The 14,437-nt window shown below is 38.6% G+C and overlaps 1 protein-coding gene across 10 annotated transcripts in view; it reads right to left on the bottom strand.

Annotated features, from left to right (window-relative positions):
* The window catches only part of si:ch211-119o8.4 (galanin receptor type 1), a 59,502-nt gene that overhangs the window by 14,233 nt on the left and 30,832 nt on the right, over positions 1–14,437 (bottom strand). For 2 of the 10 annotated variants that reach the window (XM_062070437.1, XM_062070439.1), the window contains one exon: positions 2,087–2,159. The exons of 7 other annotated variants lie outside the window; for them this stretch is intronic. The gene's annotated coding sequence lies outside the window, so the exon portion shown is untranslated. Of the gene's footprint in view, positions 1–2,086; positions 2,426–14,437 lie in introns of all 10 variants that reach the window. One more of the 10 variants, XM_062070436.1, reaches the window with a different exon arrangement.

Below are 14,437 nucleotides of genomic sequence, written 5' to 3' on the forward strand. Positions count from 1 at the left end.
ACATTATGTCTCTGGTAAGTGAACACAGCTAGTAGTGTTAGCTTTCGTTTCCAACCTTTTCTGACTACAGTCACAGTCAAAAGTGTACATACACTTGTAAAGAACATAATGTCATGGCTGTCTTGAGTTTCCAATCTTTTCTACAACTCTTATTTTTTTGTGATAGAGTGATTGGAGCACATACTTGTTGGTCATTTGCTGGGTATTGTGGCCAAACAGCTAAATTTGTTGTTTCATCTGACATCACGTGGACAAAGATAAGACCTTCTGCAGGAAAGTTCTGTGGACTGATGAAAGAAAAATTTAGTTATTTGGCCACAATACGTTTGGAGTAGAAAAGGTGAATCCTTTAATCCAAGGAACACCAGGCCTACCGTCAAGCATGGTGGTGGTATTATTATGCTCTAGGCCTGTTTTGCTGCCAATAGAACTGGTGCTTTACAGAGTAAATAAGACAGTGAAAAAGGAGGATTACCTCCAAATTCTTCAGGATAACCTAAAATCATCAGCCCGGAGGTTGGGTCTTGGGCGCAGTTGGGTGTTCCAACAGGACAATGACTTCAAAAGTGGTAAGGGAATGGCTAAATCAGACTAGAATGAAGGCTTTTAGAATGGCCTTCCCAAAGTCTTGACTTAAACGCGTGTACAATGCTGAAGAAACAAGTCCATGTCAGAAAAACCAACACATTTAGCTGAACTGCACCAATTTTGTCAAGAGGAGTGGTCAAAAATTCAAGCAGAAGCTTGTGGATGGCTACCAAAAGTGCCTTATTGCAGGTAAACTTGCCAAGGGACATGTAAGCAAATATTAACATTGCTGTATGTATACTTTTGACCCAACACATTTGCTCACATTTTCAGTAGACCCATAATAAATTCATAAAAGAAGCAAACTTCATGAATGTTTTTTGTGACCAACAAGTATGTGCTCCAATCACTACATCACAAAAAAATAAGAGTTGTAGAAATGATTGGAAACTCCAGACAGCCATGACATGATGTTCTTTACAAGTGTGTGTACACTTTTGACCACGACTGTATGTACTGCTTCAAATTGCATACCTTTTAAACTTTAATAGCATCCATCATTGCAACAGATTTTACAGTATATTATCATATTTTCCAAACATGTTTTGTCTAAATAAAAATAAATACTTAAATATCTGCTTGACTTATGATTTTACAGCAAACTACCCATCAAATTAATAAAAATGACAATACATTTTAAGGTGTTCTTTACAGCATATTACTGTAAATTGAACAAAAACTAGAGATGTCCGATAATATCGGTAGGCCGATATTATCGGCCGATATATGCGTTAAAATATAATATCGGAAATTATCGGTATCGTTTTTTTTATTATCGGTATCGTTTTTTTTTTTGGTTTTTTTTATTAAATCAACATAAAAAACACAAGATACACTTACAATTAGTGCACCAACCCAAAAAACCTCCCTCCCCCATTTACACTTATTCACACAAAAGGGTTGTTTCTTTCTGTTATTAATATTCTGGTTCCTACATTATACATCAATATATATCAATACAGTCTGCAAGGGATACAGTCCGTAAGCACACATGATTGTGCGTGCTGCTGGTCCACTAATAGTACTAACCTTTAACAGTTAATTTTACTAATTTTCATTCATTACTAGTTTCTATGTAACTGTTTTTATATTGGTGTACTTTCTTTTTTATTCAAGAAAATGTTTTTAATTTATTTATCTTATTTTACTAACTTTTTTAAAAAGTACCTTATCTTCACCATACCTGGTTGTCCAAATTAGGTATAATAATGTGTTAATTCCACGACTGCATATATCGGTTGATATCGGTATCGGTAATTAAAGAGTTGGACAATATCGGAATATCGAATATCGGCAAAAAGCCATTATCGGACATCCCTAACAAAAACCTACCATTTTTGGTTTGTACCACCTCCAGGAAAAACCCTGCTTATACAGCGATACAAAAGACGGGCAAGTAAACAAAGAAACTGGGACAACGATTCTTCAAGCATTTCAAGAAAGTACCAAATTGAGGGAGACCAGGTGTGACGGGTTGGAGTTGTGTTTGAAAACTCACGTGATTGGTTGCCTAGTTAGTCACCAGCTGCTGCCCTGGAGGTCGACGTCCCCTCAGGGCGAACATGCACGACCTACAAAACCACATTGGAATAGGATGGCAGGTGTTTGGGCATCTTTCGGGTCAACAGTGGCTCCACTTAGACTTTTCTTCATAACAATCTTTGTAGTCCCTGGCTCCCTGGGGAGGTTTTTAGGGTACGGTAGGAGGTCACAGGGAAGATCCAAGACACGTTGAAGAGACTATGTCTCCCAGCTGGCCGGGGAACTCCACGGGATCCCCTGGGGAAGACCTGGACGAAGTGGCTGAGGAGAGAGAAGTCTGCCCCCGCGACCCGATCTCGGATGGATGGCAAACGAGGATGACGAAATTATCAAAGGATAACTGTACCTTGCATGTCTGTGCTTCACCCCCTACATAATACAATTTGCCTACAAAATTGTCATAAGTACACCTCTGCATAACATGGTATTCTTATCAACATTAAAGAAAACAAAAAATAAATGTAGGTCAATTTGCAAGAAAGATTAACTTTATCAACATTGTGTTTTAGTCTGTAACAGAAAATATCTAAATTGGGTCAGCTTGCCTGAAATAAATTAAAATGTGGTCCTTATTTAAACAAGAAACATTTATACATTTTAGTGAAAAAAAAGTTTTGGAAAAATATACATTTTCTACCATTTTCGGGTTTTGTCGGGACTCCTGGTGACGTTTTGAGACATCTCCTACAACTACAGCACCAGAATTGTGCTGCTGAAGCAAGTCCGTTTTTTTTTTATTTTCAAAAATTATTATTTTTCTGCAATTCTCGGGTTTTGTTTTGGGACTGTTTTTTTTTATTTTTGTATAAGGGTCCCCCCCTTACGACATTTTAGCGGAAAAAAGTTTTCAAAATATATACATTTTCTGCCATTTTCAGGTTTTGTCAGGACTCCTGATGACGTTTTGAGACATCTCCTACAACTACAGCACGAGTATTGTGCTGCTGAAGCAAGTCCTTTTAAAAAAATATTTGTACAGACATTTTTGCGAATTTTATTTTTTAAATATGCATTTTCTGCCATTTTCGGGTTTTATCGGGACTCCTTATGACGTTTTAAAACATCTCCTACAGCTACAGCACAAGTATTGTGCTACTGAAGCAAGTCCGTTTTTTGTTTTTTTTCGTGAAAGGGTTCCCCCCTTACGACATTTTAGCGAAATTGTTTTTTCAAAAAAATAAGCATTTTCTGCCATTTTCGGGTTTCGGGAAACCTGATGACGTTTTGAGACAGTTCATACAACTACAGGACCAGTATTGTGCTGCTGAAGCAAGATCGTTTTTTTTTTATTTTTGTGTAAGGGTTTTAGCGGAAAAAAGGTTTTCAAAAAATAAAAATTTTCTGTCATTTACGGGTTTTGTCGGGACTCCTGATGACGTTTTGAGACATCTCCTACAACTACAGAAGGAAGTCTGTTTTTTTTTTATTTTAGTGTAAGGTAGCCCCTTACCACATTTTAGCAAAAAAAAAAATTCAAAAAATATGCATTTTCTGCCATATTCGGGTTTTATCGGGACTCCTGGTGACGTTCTGAGACATCTCCTACGGCACCAGAATTGTGCTGCTAAAGCAAGTACATTTTTTAAACATTTTTACGACATTTTAGCGAAAAAAAGTTTTCAAAACATATTAATTTTCTGTCATTTACGGGTTTTGTCGGGACTCCTGATGACGTTTTGAGACATCTCCTACAACTACAGCACCAGAATTGTGCTGCTGAAGCAAGTCCATTTTATTTTTTTTTTCGTGAAAGGGTCCCCTTACGACATTTTAGCTAAATTGTTTTTTCAAAAAAATATGCATTTTCTGCCATTTTCGGGTTTCGGGAAACCTGATGACGTTTTGAGACAGTTCATACAACTACAGGACCAGTATTGTGCTGCTGAAGCAAGATCGTTTTTTAAAATTTTTGTGTAAGGGTTTTAGCGGAAAAAAGGTTTTCAAAAAATATAAATTTTCTTCCATTTTCGGGTTTTGTCGGGACTCCTGATGATGTTTTGAGACATCTCCTACAACTACAGAAGGAAGTCTGTTTTTTTTTGTTTTTTTTAGTGTAGTGTTTACATTTTAGCAAAAAAAAAAATTTCAAAAAATATGCATTTTCTGCCATATTCGGGTTTTATCGGGACTCCTGGTGACGTTCTGAGACATCTCCTACGGCACCAGAATTGTGCTGCTAAAGCAAGTACGTTTTTTAAACATTTTTACGAAATTTTAGCGGCAAAAGTTTTCAAAAAATATGAATTTTCTGCCATTTTTGGGTTTTGTTGGGACTCCGGATGACGTTTTGAGACATCTCCTACAACTACAGAAGGAAGTCTGTTTTTTTTTTATTTTAGTGTAAGGTAGCCCCTTACGACATTTTAGCAAAAAAAAAAAATTCAAAAAATATGCATTTTCTGCCATATTCGGGTTTTATCGGGACTCCTGGTGACGTTCTGAGACATCTCCTACGGCACCAGAATTGTGCTGCTAAAGCAAGTACATTTTTTAAACATTTTTACGACATTTTAGCGAAAAAAAGTTTTCAAAACATATTAATTTTCTGTCATTTACGGGTTTTGTCGGGACTCCTGATGACGTTTTGAGACATCTCCTACAACTACAGCACCAGAATTGTGCTGCTGAAGCAAGTCCATTTTATTTTTTTTTTCGTGAAAGGGTCCCCTTACGACATTTTAGCTAAATTGTTTTTTCAAAAAAATATGCATTTTCTGCCATTTTCGGGTTTCGGGAAACCTGATGACGTTTTGAGACAGTTCATACAACTACAGGACCAGTATTGTGCTGCTGAAGCAAGATCGTTTTTTAAAATTTTTGTGTAAGGGTTTTAGCGGAAAAAAGGTTTTCAAAAAATATAAATTTTCTTCCATTTTCGGGTTTTGTCGGGACTCCTGATGATGTTTTGAGACATCTCCTACAACTACAGAAGGAAGTCTGTTTTTTTTTGTTTTTTTTAGTGTAGTGTTTACATTTTAGCAAAAAAAAAAATTTCAAAAAATATGCATTTTCTGCCATATTCGGGTTTTATCGGGACTCCTGGTGACGTTCTGAGACATCTCCTACGGCACCAGAATTGTGCTGCTAAAGCAAGTACGTTTTTTAAACATTTTTACGAAATTTTAGCGGGAAAAGTTTTCAAAAAATGTGAATTTTCTGCCATTTTTGGGTTTTGTTGGGACTCCGGATGACGTTTTGAGACATCTCCTACAACTACAGCACCAGAAATGTGCTGCTGAAGCAAGTCCGTTTTTTTTTTTTTTTTGTGACATTTACGACATTTTAGCGAAAAAAAAGTCTTCAAAACATATTAATTTTCTGTCATTTACGGGTTTAGTCGGGACTCCTGATGACGTTTTGAGACATCTCCTACAACTACAGCACCAGAATTGTGCTGCTGAAGCAAGTCCATTTTTTTTTTTTCGTGTAAGGATCCCCCTTACGACATTGTAGTGAAATTTAAATAAAAAAAAAAAAAAGCATTTTCTGCCATTTTCGGGTTTTGTCGGGACTCCTGATGACGTTTTGAGACATCTCCTACAACTACAGCACCAGAATTGTGCTGCTGAAGCAAGTCTGTTTTTTTTAACGACATTTTAGCGAATTTTTATTTTTTTTTAAATATGCATTTTCTGCCATTTTTGGAGTTTTGTCGGTACACCTAATTAGGTTTTGAGACATCTCCTACAAATACAGGACCAGTATTGCGCCGTTAAATAAATATATTATTTTTAATTGTTGTGTAAGGGTGCCCCCTTACGACATTTTAGCGGAATTAAGTTTTGAAAAATTTAAAATTTCCTGCCATTTACGAGTTTTGTCGGGACTCCTGATGTTTTAAGATGTCTTCCACAATTCAAGGCCCAGTATTGTGCTGTTGAAGCAAGACATTTTTTTTACGACATTTAAGGGAAAAAATGTTTGGAAAAATATAAATGTTCTGCCATTTTCGGGTTTTTGCCCGGTCTCCCAATTAGGTTTTGGGATGTCTCCCGCAACTCAAGGACAAGTATTGTGCCGTTGAAGCAAGACAGTTTTTACTTGTATTTTTGGGGTATGGAGAAGTCGGTGTTAACGGCCACAATGAGTATGTTTTGTAGTGCGCAGCTTTCGAAGCATGATACTGATAAAGCATCTTCTCTCTGGCGTCGCCCCACTATCTGGTGGGTGAGACGGCCAAAATATGCAACCATAAGAGGCAAAGAGAGCTGAAGATATTGGGTGAGATACAAAATGGATTCCAAGAGAGACACAAACAACAACAACAATGGAGATAGTTGACAAATAATTCAAGCATAAACTAACTTCCATGCATTATTCATGCATATAATAGTTGCTCTCCCTGGCATTCAAATCACCATCAGAGCTCACCAGGCTCCTGATGATTGACAGGCCTGATGAGTCAGACGAGACCCCCCTTCCTCCCACGCCTCGTCTCTCAGGAGACATAAGCAAGCACTCGGTGACATTATGACTACATTGGGATGTGGGAAAAAAAAAGTTTTTAAAAAGACTGTTCACATCAAATACGTCTGCTAATTTTTTTTTCTTACACTTTTTTTGGAGACTTCATGAGTCCAATGAACTTATCTTCACTACCTCACAGGACAAAAAAAATTTCATTAAAAATATTCACTAGCTAACACAAAAAATAAAAAATAAAAATATTCACTACCTCACAAAAAAAAAAAAAAAATATGGCTCACCTCAAAGTCAAATACGTCCACAATTTTTTTTTTTTCTTACACTTTTTTTGGAGACTTCACGAGTCCAACCAGCTTATCTTCACTACCTCACAGGACAAAATAAATAAATAAGTACATAAATAAAAATCTTCACTACCTCACAAAAAAAATAAAAATAAAAATAAATTATCTTCACTACCTCCCAAAAAAAAGTTACAATAAAAATATTCACTACCTCCCAACACACACAACAAATAATAATAAAATACAAAAAAAAATCTTCACTACCTCAAAACACACACACACAAAAAAAATCTTCACTACCTCACAAAAACATAATAAAATAAAAAATAAAAATAAAAAGACTGCTCACCTCAAAGTCAAATACGTCCACAATTTTTTTTTTCTTACACTTTTTTTTGGAGACTTCAGGAGTCCAACGAGCTTATCTTCACTACCTCACAGGACAAAAAAAAAAAAAAATTCTTCACTACCTCACAAAAAAAAAAAAAAATTAAATTCTTCACTACCTCACAAAAAAATAAAAAACAAAAATATTCACTACCTCACAACACAAAAAATAAAATAAAAACAATTACATTAGGTTTTGGGATGTCTCCTACAACTACAGGACCAGTATTGTGCCGTTGAAGCAATACGTTTTTTAAATTAATTTTATGGGTAAGGGTCCGCCCTTATGACATTTTAGCGAAAAAATGTTTTGGAAAATATTAACATCTGCTATTTTCGGGTTTTGTCGGCACTCCCGATAAGGTTTTGGGACGTCTACCACAACTACAGGACCAGTATTGTGCGGTTTAAGAAAGACACTTTCAAAAAATGTTTTGGGTAACATCAATGACATTTTAGCAAAAAAAAGTTTAGAAAAAACATACATTTTCTACCATTTTCGGGTTTTGTCTGCACTCTCGATTAGGTTTTGGGACATTCACCACAACCACAGGACCAGTATTGTGCTGTTTAAGAAAGACAGTTTTTACAATTTATGACATTTTAGCGAAAAAAAGGTTTGGAAAAATATTAATTTTCTGCCATTTTCGGGTTGTGTCGGGACTCCCGATGAGGTTTTGGGATGTCTCCTACAACTTAAGGACCGGTATTGTGCTGTTGAAGCAAGACATTTAAAAAAAAAAATGTATGGGTAAGGGTGCCCCCTTATGACTTTTTAGCGAAAAAAAAGTTCTGAAAAATATCAATTTTCTGCCATTTTTGGGTTTTGGCGGGACTCTTGATGAGGTATTGAGACGTCTCCTACAACTACAGCACCAGTATTGTGCGTTTTAAGCAAAAAATATATATACATTTTCTAGCATTTTGTCTGCACTCCCGATGAGGTTTTGGGACATTTACCACAACTACAAGACCAGTATTGTGCGGTTTAAGAAAGACAGCTTTTATTTATTTTTTTAGGTAAAAAAACTGAAAAAACGGTCTTGCTTCAACTGAACAATACTGGTCCTCGAGTTGTGGGAGACGTCTTAAAACCTGTCGTGAAAAAACGCAAAAATGGCAGAAAAGTAATATTTTTTCCAAACTTTTTTTCACTTAAATGTCGCAAGGTGGACCCTTACCCAATACATTTTAAAAAATGTCTTTCTTAAACGGCACAATACTGGTCCTGTAATTGTGGGAGGCGTCCCAAAACATCATCGGGAGTCCCGACAAAACCCGAAAATGGCAGAAAATTTGTCAAGCGGTGCGTCGTGTGAGACGACGACGGTTGTAGTTATTTTAAGTCCAGTAAGAACGGGTATTTAATGATTACACAAACAAAAAGTGAGAGAAACAGGGAAGGGAACAAAACGAAATGCTGTAACACAGCAAAAACACTTCCAAGGAATGTGGAGCAGACGGCGTCCACAAAGTACGTGCGTACTTGAACTCAGCATGGAAAGAATCGTCTGTCGTGACCAGTGATTAGTGAATAATGTCCCGACAACAGAAGTCCAACTTTTCACAAGCAGTCATGGCAGCCAACAACACCATCTCTACGGTTCAACACGGGCCGTGTGGTGTGGAATCCTGGGTAAGAACTTCACGGCCTCAACCAGAACATCGAAGATGGGTAACGGTCGGATCGTCCACCTTGACAATAACCCGAAACCTACGGCCAAAGGTAACATAAGAAGTGTCTCCAGAAGAAGCCTGGCCAGTCTGCGAGCCATAATCCCACAGAAAATATTTGAGTTGCCAAGCGACAGCCTCAAAGCTTCAGGATTTGGAGAGTATCAGTCAACTTCCTCAGAAGATGTGCACTACTAGAAATGCCTGACCAATTCCCATTTTCTTGATTTCGTGTTATCTTGCTCTTTATAAAGGTAAATACCTCAAATATGATTGACTGTCTTCATAAGGGATCATGTTTAAATAAAAAATAAATAAACAAGCCTAAAAATAAAATACACATCAAAATTTGAGCTCGATTGAAAACGTACATTTTAAAAATGTTGCGCTCCGAGTTTGAAACCCAAATTTCAGCATTCATTTGTTTCGCTCCGTGGGTTTCTGTGCACTGATCCAAACGTCAAAAAGACAAAATCCGATCAAGTGTTGCCCGGGTGTTGTTGACGAGGCACAGATGGGGCGAGGAAAATGAACAAATGTTTGTTTCCTCCTCTCCTGCAGGCCTCTCACTCCACTTGCGTGCCAGCGAGGGTTAGCAAGGCAGCGTCCGCGGTTTGTTTACGCCAAGGAAGTAACAAATTAGCAGGTCGCCTCCGGTCTTTTCCACATTAGACTCCACACGTTATATAAGGGATAAAATATCCGCACGTTGATCACGTCACCGAGCGCTTTGGTGCAAGATGGTATTTATTACTGAGGATTATTTAGGAATTTTACAGCAAAATACGGTATTTCACAAAAGTAAAGCTCGCGTTTGTTGTCAAACTCAAGGCCTGGGGGCCAGATCTGGCCCGCCACGTCATTTTATATGGCCCGCGAAATGGTATTAATATGCTTTAATAAAGGATATTTGGTTTTCTACACCAAATTAATCTATTTATTAAACTTGATCAACTTCTCGTCCAGATTTTGGCGCGCTCTACCTTCTTAACTTTTCACCCGATTCAAACCGTTCCAACTTCAAACGGTTCATCCTATTCGGAAATTGCGGGCTTTTCCTTGACAAATTCCAAAAAGTCCCAGAATTCCAGCTTTTTCGGGAAATTTTTCCCATCCAAAATGAGTTGGTCATTTTTTCAAACTTCTACCATTTCCACATTTTTCAACCCATTCCACCTTCAACACATTGCACCATTCTGGAAATTCAAACTTCCGCCTTTCCAAGTTAAAAAAATTCCAGGATTTTCTAGGATTCCTGCTTTTCCAAAGCCCTATTTCCACCCTTTTTTCTGGCGACTACTCCTTCCACATTTTTCAACGCATTTCCCATTCTAAATGAATTGGCCATTTTTCAAACTTCCACCATTTCCAGATTTTTCAACCCATTCAAACCATTCCACCTTCAACTCATACTGGACATTCAAATGAACATTTTTCCACATTCAACAAATTTCCAGGAATTCCCGTTTCTTGGTAACCTATTTCCAGCCTTAAGTTTGACTACTCCTTTCATATTTTTCAACCCATTTCAACCGTTCCGTCAAAACACTCCTATTCAGGACAAAAACCAAGTTGGTTAAGGAACTAGAAAAATTCCCAGTTTTCCCTAAATTCCAGGAATTTATCAATTAAAAACTGTTACTAATTCAACATTTCTTGACTGATTTAAACAATTCCAACACCAAACAATTCAGCTCATTCAGGACATTCATGCTCCTAATCACTTTTTTAAAAATTCCGCTTTTCCCAAAATCCCCAAATTTCCAGGAAGTTCCCATTGAAATGAATGGGAACATTTTTCCAAGTTGCACAAGTCCCACATTTCAACCTATTCAAACCATTCCAACATCAACGCATTCCACTCATCCTGGACATTCAAACTAACACTTTCCCAACTTCCGTACAAAATTCGGGTTTCCCTTGAAATTCAAACTCTTCAACATTCAAACCATTCCTACCTTCATACTACATTCTGTCAGAATTTCACTTCAACTTCAGCATTCACACGCAATTCCTTCAGGAATTGTCTCTTCTAGTTTAACTTCTTCTTCTCCAGATTGTGGCACGCTCTACCTTCCACATTTTTCACCCGATTCAATCCGTTCCAACTTCAAACTGTTCAGCCTATTCGGAAATCGCTGGCTTTCCCTTAACAAATTCCCCAAATTCCCAGATTTCCCAGAATTCCAGGTTTTCCGGGACATTTTTCCCGTCCAAAATGAATTGGCCATTTTTTCAAACTTCTACCATTTCCACATTTCTCAACCCATTCAAACCATTCCACCTTCAACACATTGCACCATTCTGGAAATTCAAACTTCCGCCTTTCCAAGTTCAAAAAAATTCCAGGATTTTCCAGAATTCCTGCTTTTCCAAAGCCCTAATTCCACCCTTTTTTCTAGCGACTACTCCTTACACATTTTTCAACACATTTCAACCGTTCCACCGTCCAAACACTCCTCATATTCAGGACAAAAAAACAAGTTGGTTATGGAACTACAAAAATTCCTGTTTTTTCCGAAATTCCAGGAATTTCTCAATTAAAAACTGTTACTAATTCAACATTACTTGACCGATTTAAACAATTCCAACACCAAACAATTCAGCTCATTCATGCTCCTAATCCTTTTTTTTTTTAATTACGATTTTCCCAAAATCCCCAAATTTCCAGGAAGTTTCCATTAAAATGAATGGGAAAATTTTCCAAGTTGCACAAGTCCCACATTTTTCAACCTATTCAAACCATTCCAACATCAACGCATTCCACCCATCCTGGACATTCAAACTAACACTTTCCCAAGTTCCAAACCAAATTCCGGTTTCCCTGGAAATTCAAACTCTTCAACATTCAAACCATTGTAACATTCAAACTATTCTTACATTCATACTACATTCTGTCAGCATTTCACTTCAACTTCAGCATTGGAGCATTCACACGCAATTCCTTCAGGAATTGCCTCTTTTAGTTAAACTTCTTCTTCTTTTCCACATTTCTTACCCGATTCAATCCGTTCCAAATTCAAACTGTTCAGCCTATTCGGGAATCGCGGGATTTCCCTTGACAAATTCCAAAAATTCCCAGACTTCCACTTTTTTTTGGATTCCCGAAAAGGCTGAAAAGTTGGGACGGTTTGAATCGGGTGAAAAATGTAGAAGGTAGAACGTGCCAAAATCTGGAGAAGAAGAAGAAGAAGTTGAATAAAGAGATCGATTTTGGTGTAGAAAACCATACGTGTGAATATTTTGCAGCATTCCCACAATGCAATATCATGAGCCGAATCCTTACTTTTAAAAACATCATATATTTACAAGCAGACCCTCTGAGGGCAGACATAACCGCAATGTGGCCCTCAATGAAAACAAGTTTGACACCCCTGGCTTAGCAAGTACACAACATTTACTCTTGTCTGAAAAGAGCTCAACACACAGCTGCAGATGATCACCCCAGCTGTGGACAGATGTGAAAAAGGACGGTGCACTGCTGCATAATTGGAGCATGCGACTCTACAAGCCTCAAAGGACAAATTCATCGTCAGGGTACAAACTGCACTGGGAAAACCTATTTGTAGGATTTACCAAATATAATCCCTGTAACAAAATACATCAGTAGAGTACATTTCAGTAGCGTAAATTCCGAACGATAAGCCGCTACTTTTTTCCTACACTTTGAACCCTGCGGCTTGTAAAACGGTGCAGTTTATTCATGCATTTTTCTTCGCAGAGGACCATAACGCAAATAGTTTTAAAAAACAAAACGATCGAAGATACTGAAAAGGTGTGTTATTGTTTGTTTGTGCTCAATGAGTTCGCTCACTGCAGATGCTGCATCGCCCTTCTGTCGAGACTGAGCTTTCAACCGGAATTGCAATTGCTGCTCCGTCTTCTTGCCGTCAATAGCGTTTCTACTCGTATGGACTCTTCATTCGTCACTCCAAGCAACGTTTATAAGTTTTACAATATAACTAAAACAATTCTTACTTTCTAAACCGTCCCATGTGTGATGTTAAGAGTGTTTTCATGAATACGTGTATGTGCTATCGTAATGTAATGAAGCTAGCGTCATTAGCATTAGTTAATATGCTAACATGTTTACAAGTGTCTGTGGTAGAATTATTAACTTATAACTACATTCTTTTTGTATTGTTTTGGAGCTTCCACCGTTTATAGTGTGCACACTGAATTGTGGTGACTCTCATAGCTCTTACTTTAATATATGTAATATATTTGTCATTGTGACACATTTTTGAGCCCACCTGGCTATTCGGGCGTGCATGAAAAGTTAATGTGACTAAACATATTAAAAACATTTGTTTGTTTGTCACTTATATTAAGGTGCGCGGTGCACCCGTTTATTATCATTATTAGAACTCAGGAGTGAATGTGCAAGCACGGTGTTTTTCTGTCTAACATACACTATATTGCCAAAAGTATTTGGCCACCTGCCTTGACTCACATATGAACTTGAAGTGCCATCCCATTCCTAACTCATAGGGTTCAATATGATGTAGGTTCACCTTTTGCAGCAATTACAGCTTCAACTCTTCTGGGAAGGCTGTCCACAAGGTTGCAGAGGAATTTTCAACCATTCTTCCAAAAGTGCATTTGTGAGGTCCAGAAGGCCTGGCTCTCAGTCTCCGTTCTAGTTAATCCCAAAGGTGTTCTATCGGGTTCAGGTCAGGACTCTTCGCAGGCTAGTCAAGTTCATCCACACCAGACTCTGTCATCCATGTTTTTATGGACCTTGCTTTGTGCACTGGTGCACAGTCATGTTGGAAGAGGAAGGGGCCCGCTCCAAACTGTTCCCACAAGGTTGGGAGTGTGGAAATGTCCAAAATGGTTTGTGTGGAGGTTGCCCTCCTGTGGGTTCCCCAAACACAAATATTCTTCTTGTTAGCCCAGCAGTCTGAGGTAACAGTCTTTTATTGTCATGCAAAGATTGCTTTCCAGCAATATATTTTTGGACTTTTCAGTCAAGCGTGTCTCAGTTTGTGTGTCTATCTCGGGCTGCAACTCCCACCCTGTGTCTCGTCCCTGCTGCTGCTAATAAAGGCGACAGGTGATTAGATAACAAGGCCCACCTGGACCATCTACTCACCTGTCGCTGTCTTCGAGGCCGATCCTTGCACACCCCGTTCCGCGGCAGGCCCGCAGGCCACGCCCCCCTCCACAGACCTGCTCCCGAGAGGAAGTCAGCCACGGCCATTTGCGCCCCGGTCTGTGGATCACTCTGAAATTGTAGGGTTCTAAAGCTAGATACCAACGGGTGATCCGCCCGTTTGCATCCTTCATGCGGTGGAGCCACTGGAGGGATTTGTGGTCCGAGCAGAGGCTGAATGAGCGCCCCAGGAGGTAGTAATGGAGGGCACCGCCTGCCCACCGGATGGCGAGGCACTCCCTCTCCACGGTGCTGTACCTCACCTCCCGATCTGAGAGCTTCCGGCTAATGTAGAGACTCCAGCCTGAGTTCCTCCTTCTCCTCGATCGCCGTCACCATGGAAACAGGCTCCGCCTCTTTCCATGCCTTCAGGAGGTTGAGG

This window comes from Entelurus aequoreus, linkage group LG14 (genome assembly GCF_033978785.1).
Source record: "Entelurus aequoreus isolate RoL-2023_Sb linkage group LG14, RoL_Eaeq_v1.1, whole genome shotgun sequence".
Classification (NCBI taxonomy): Eukaryota; Metazoa; Chordata; class Actinopteri; order Syngnathiformes; family Syngnathidae; genus Entelurus; species Entelurus aequoreus.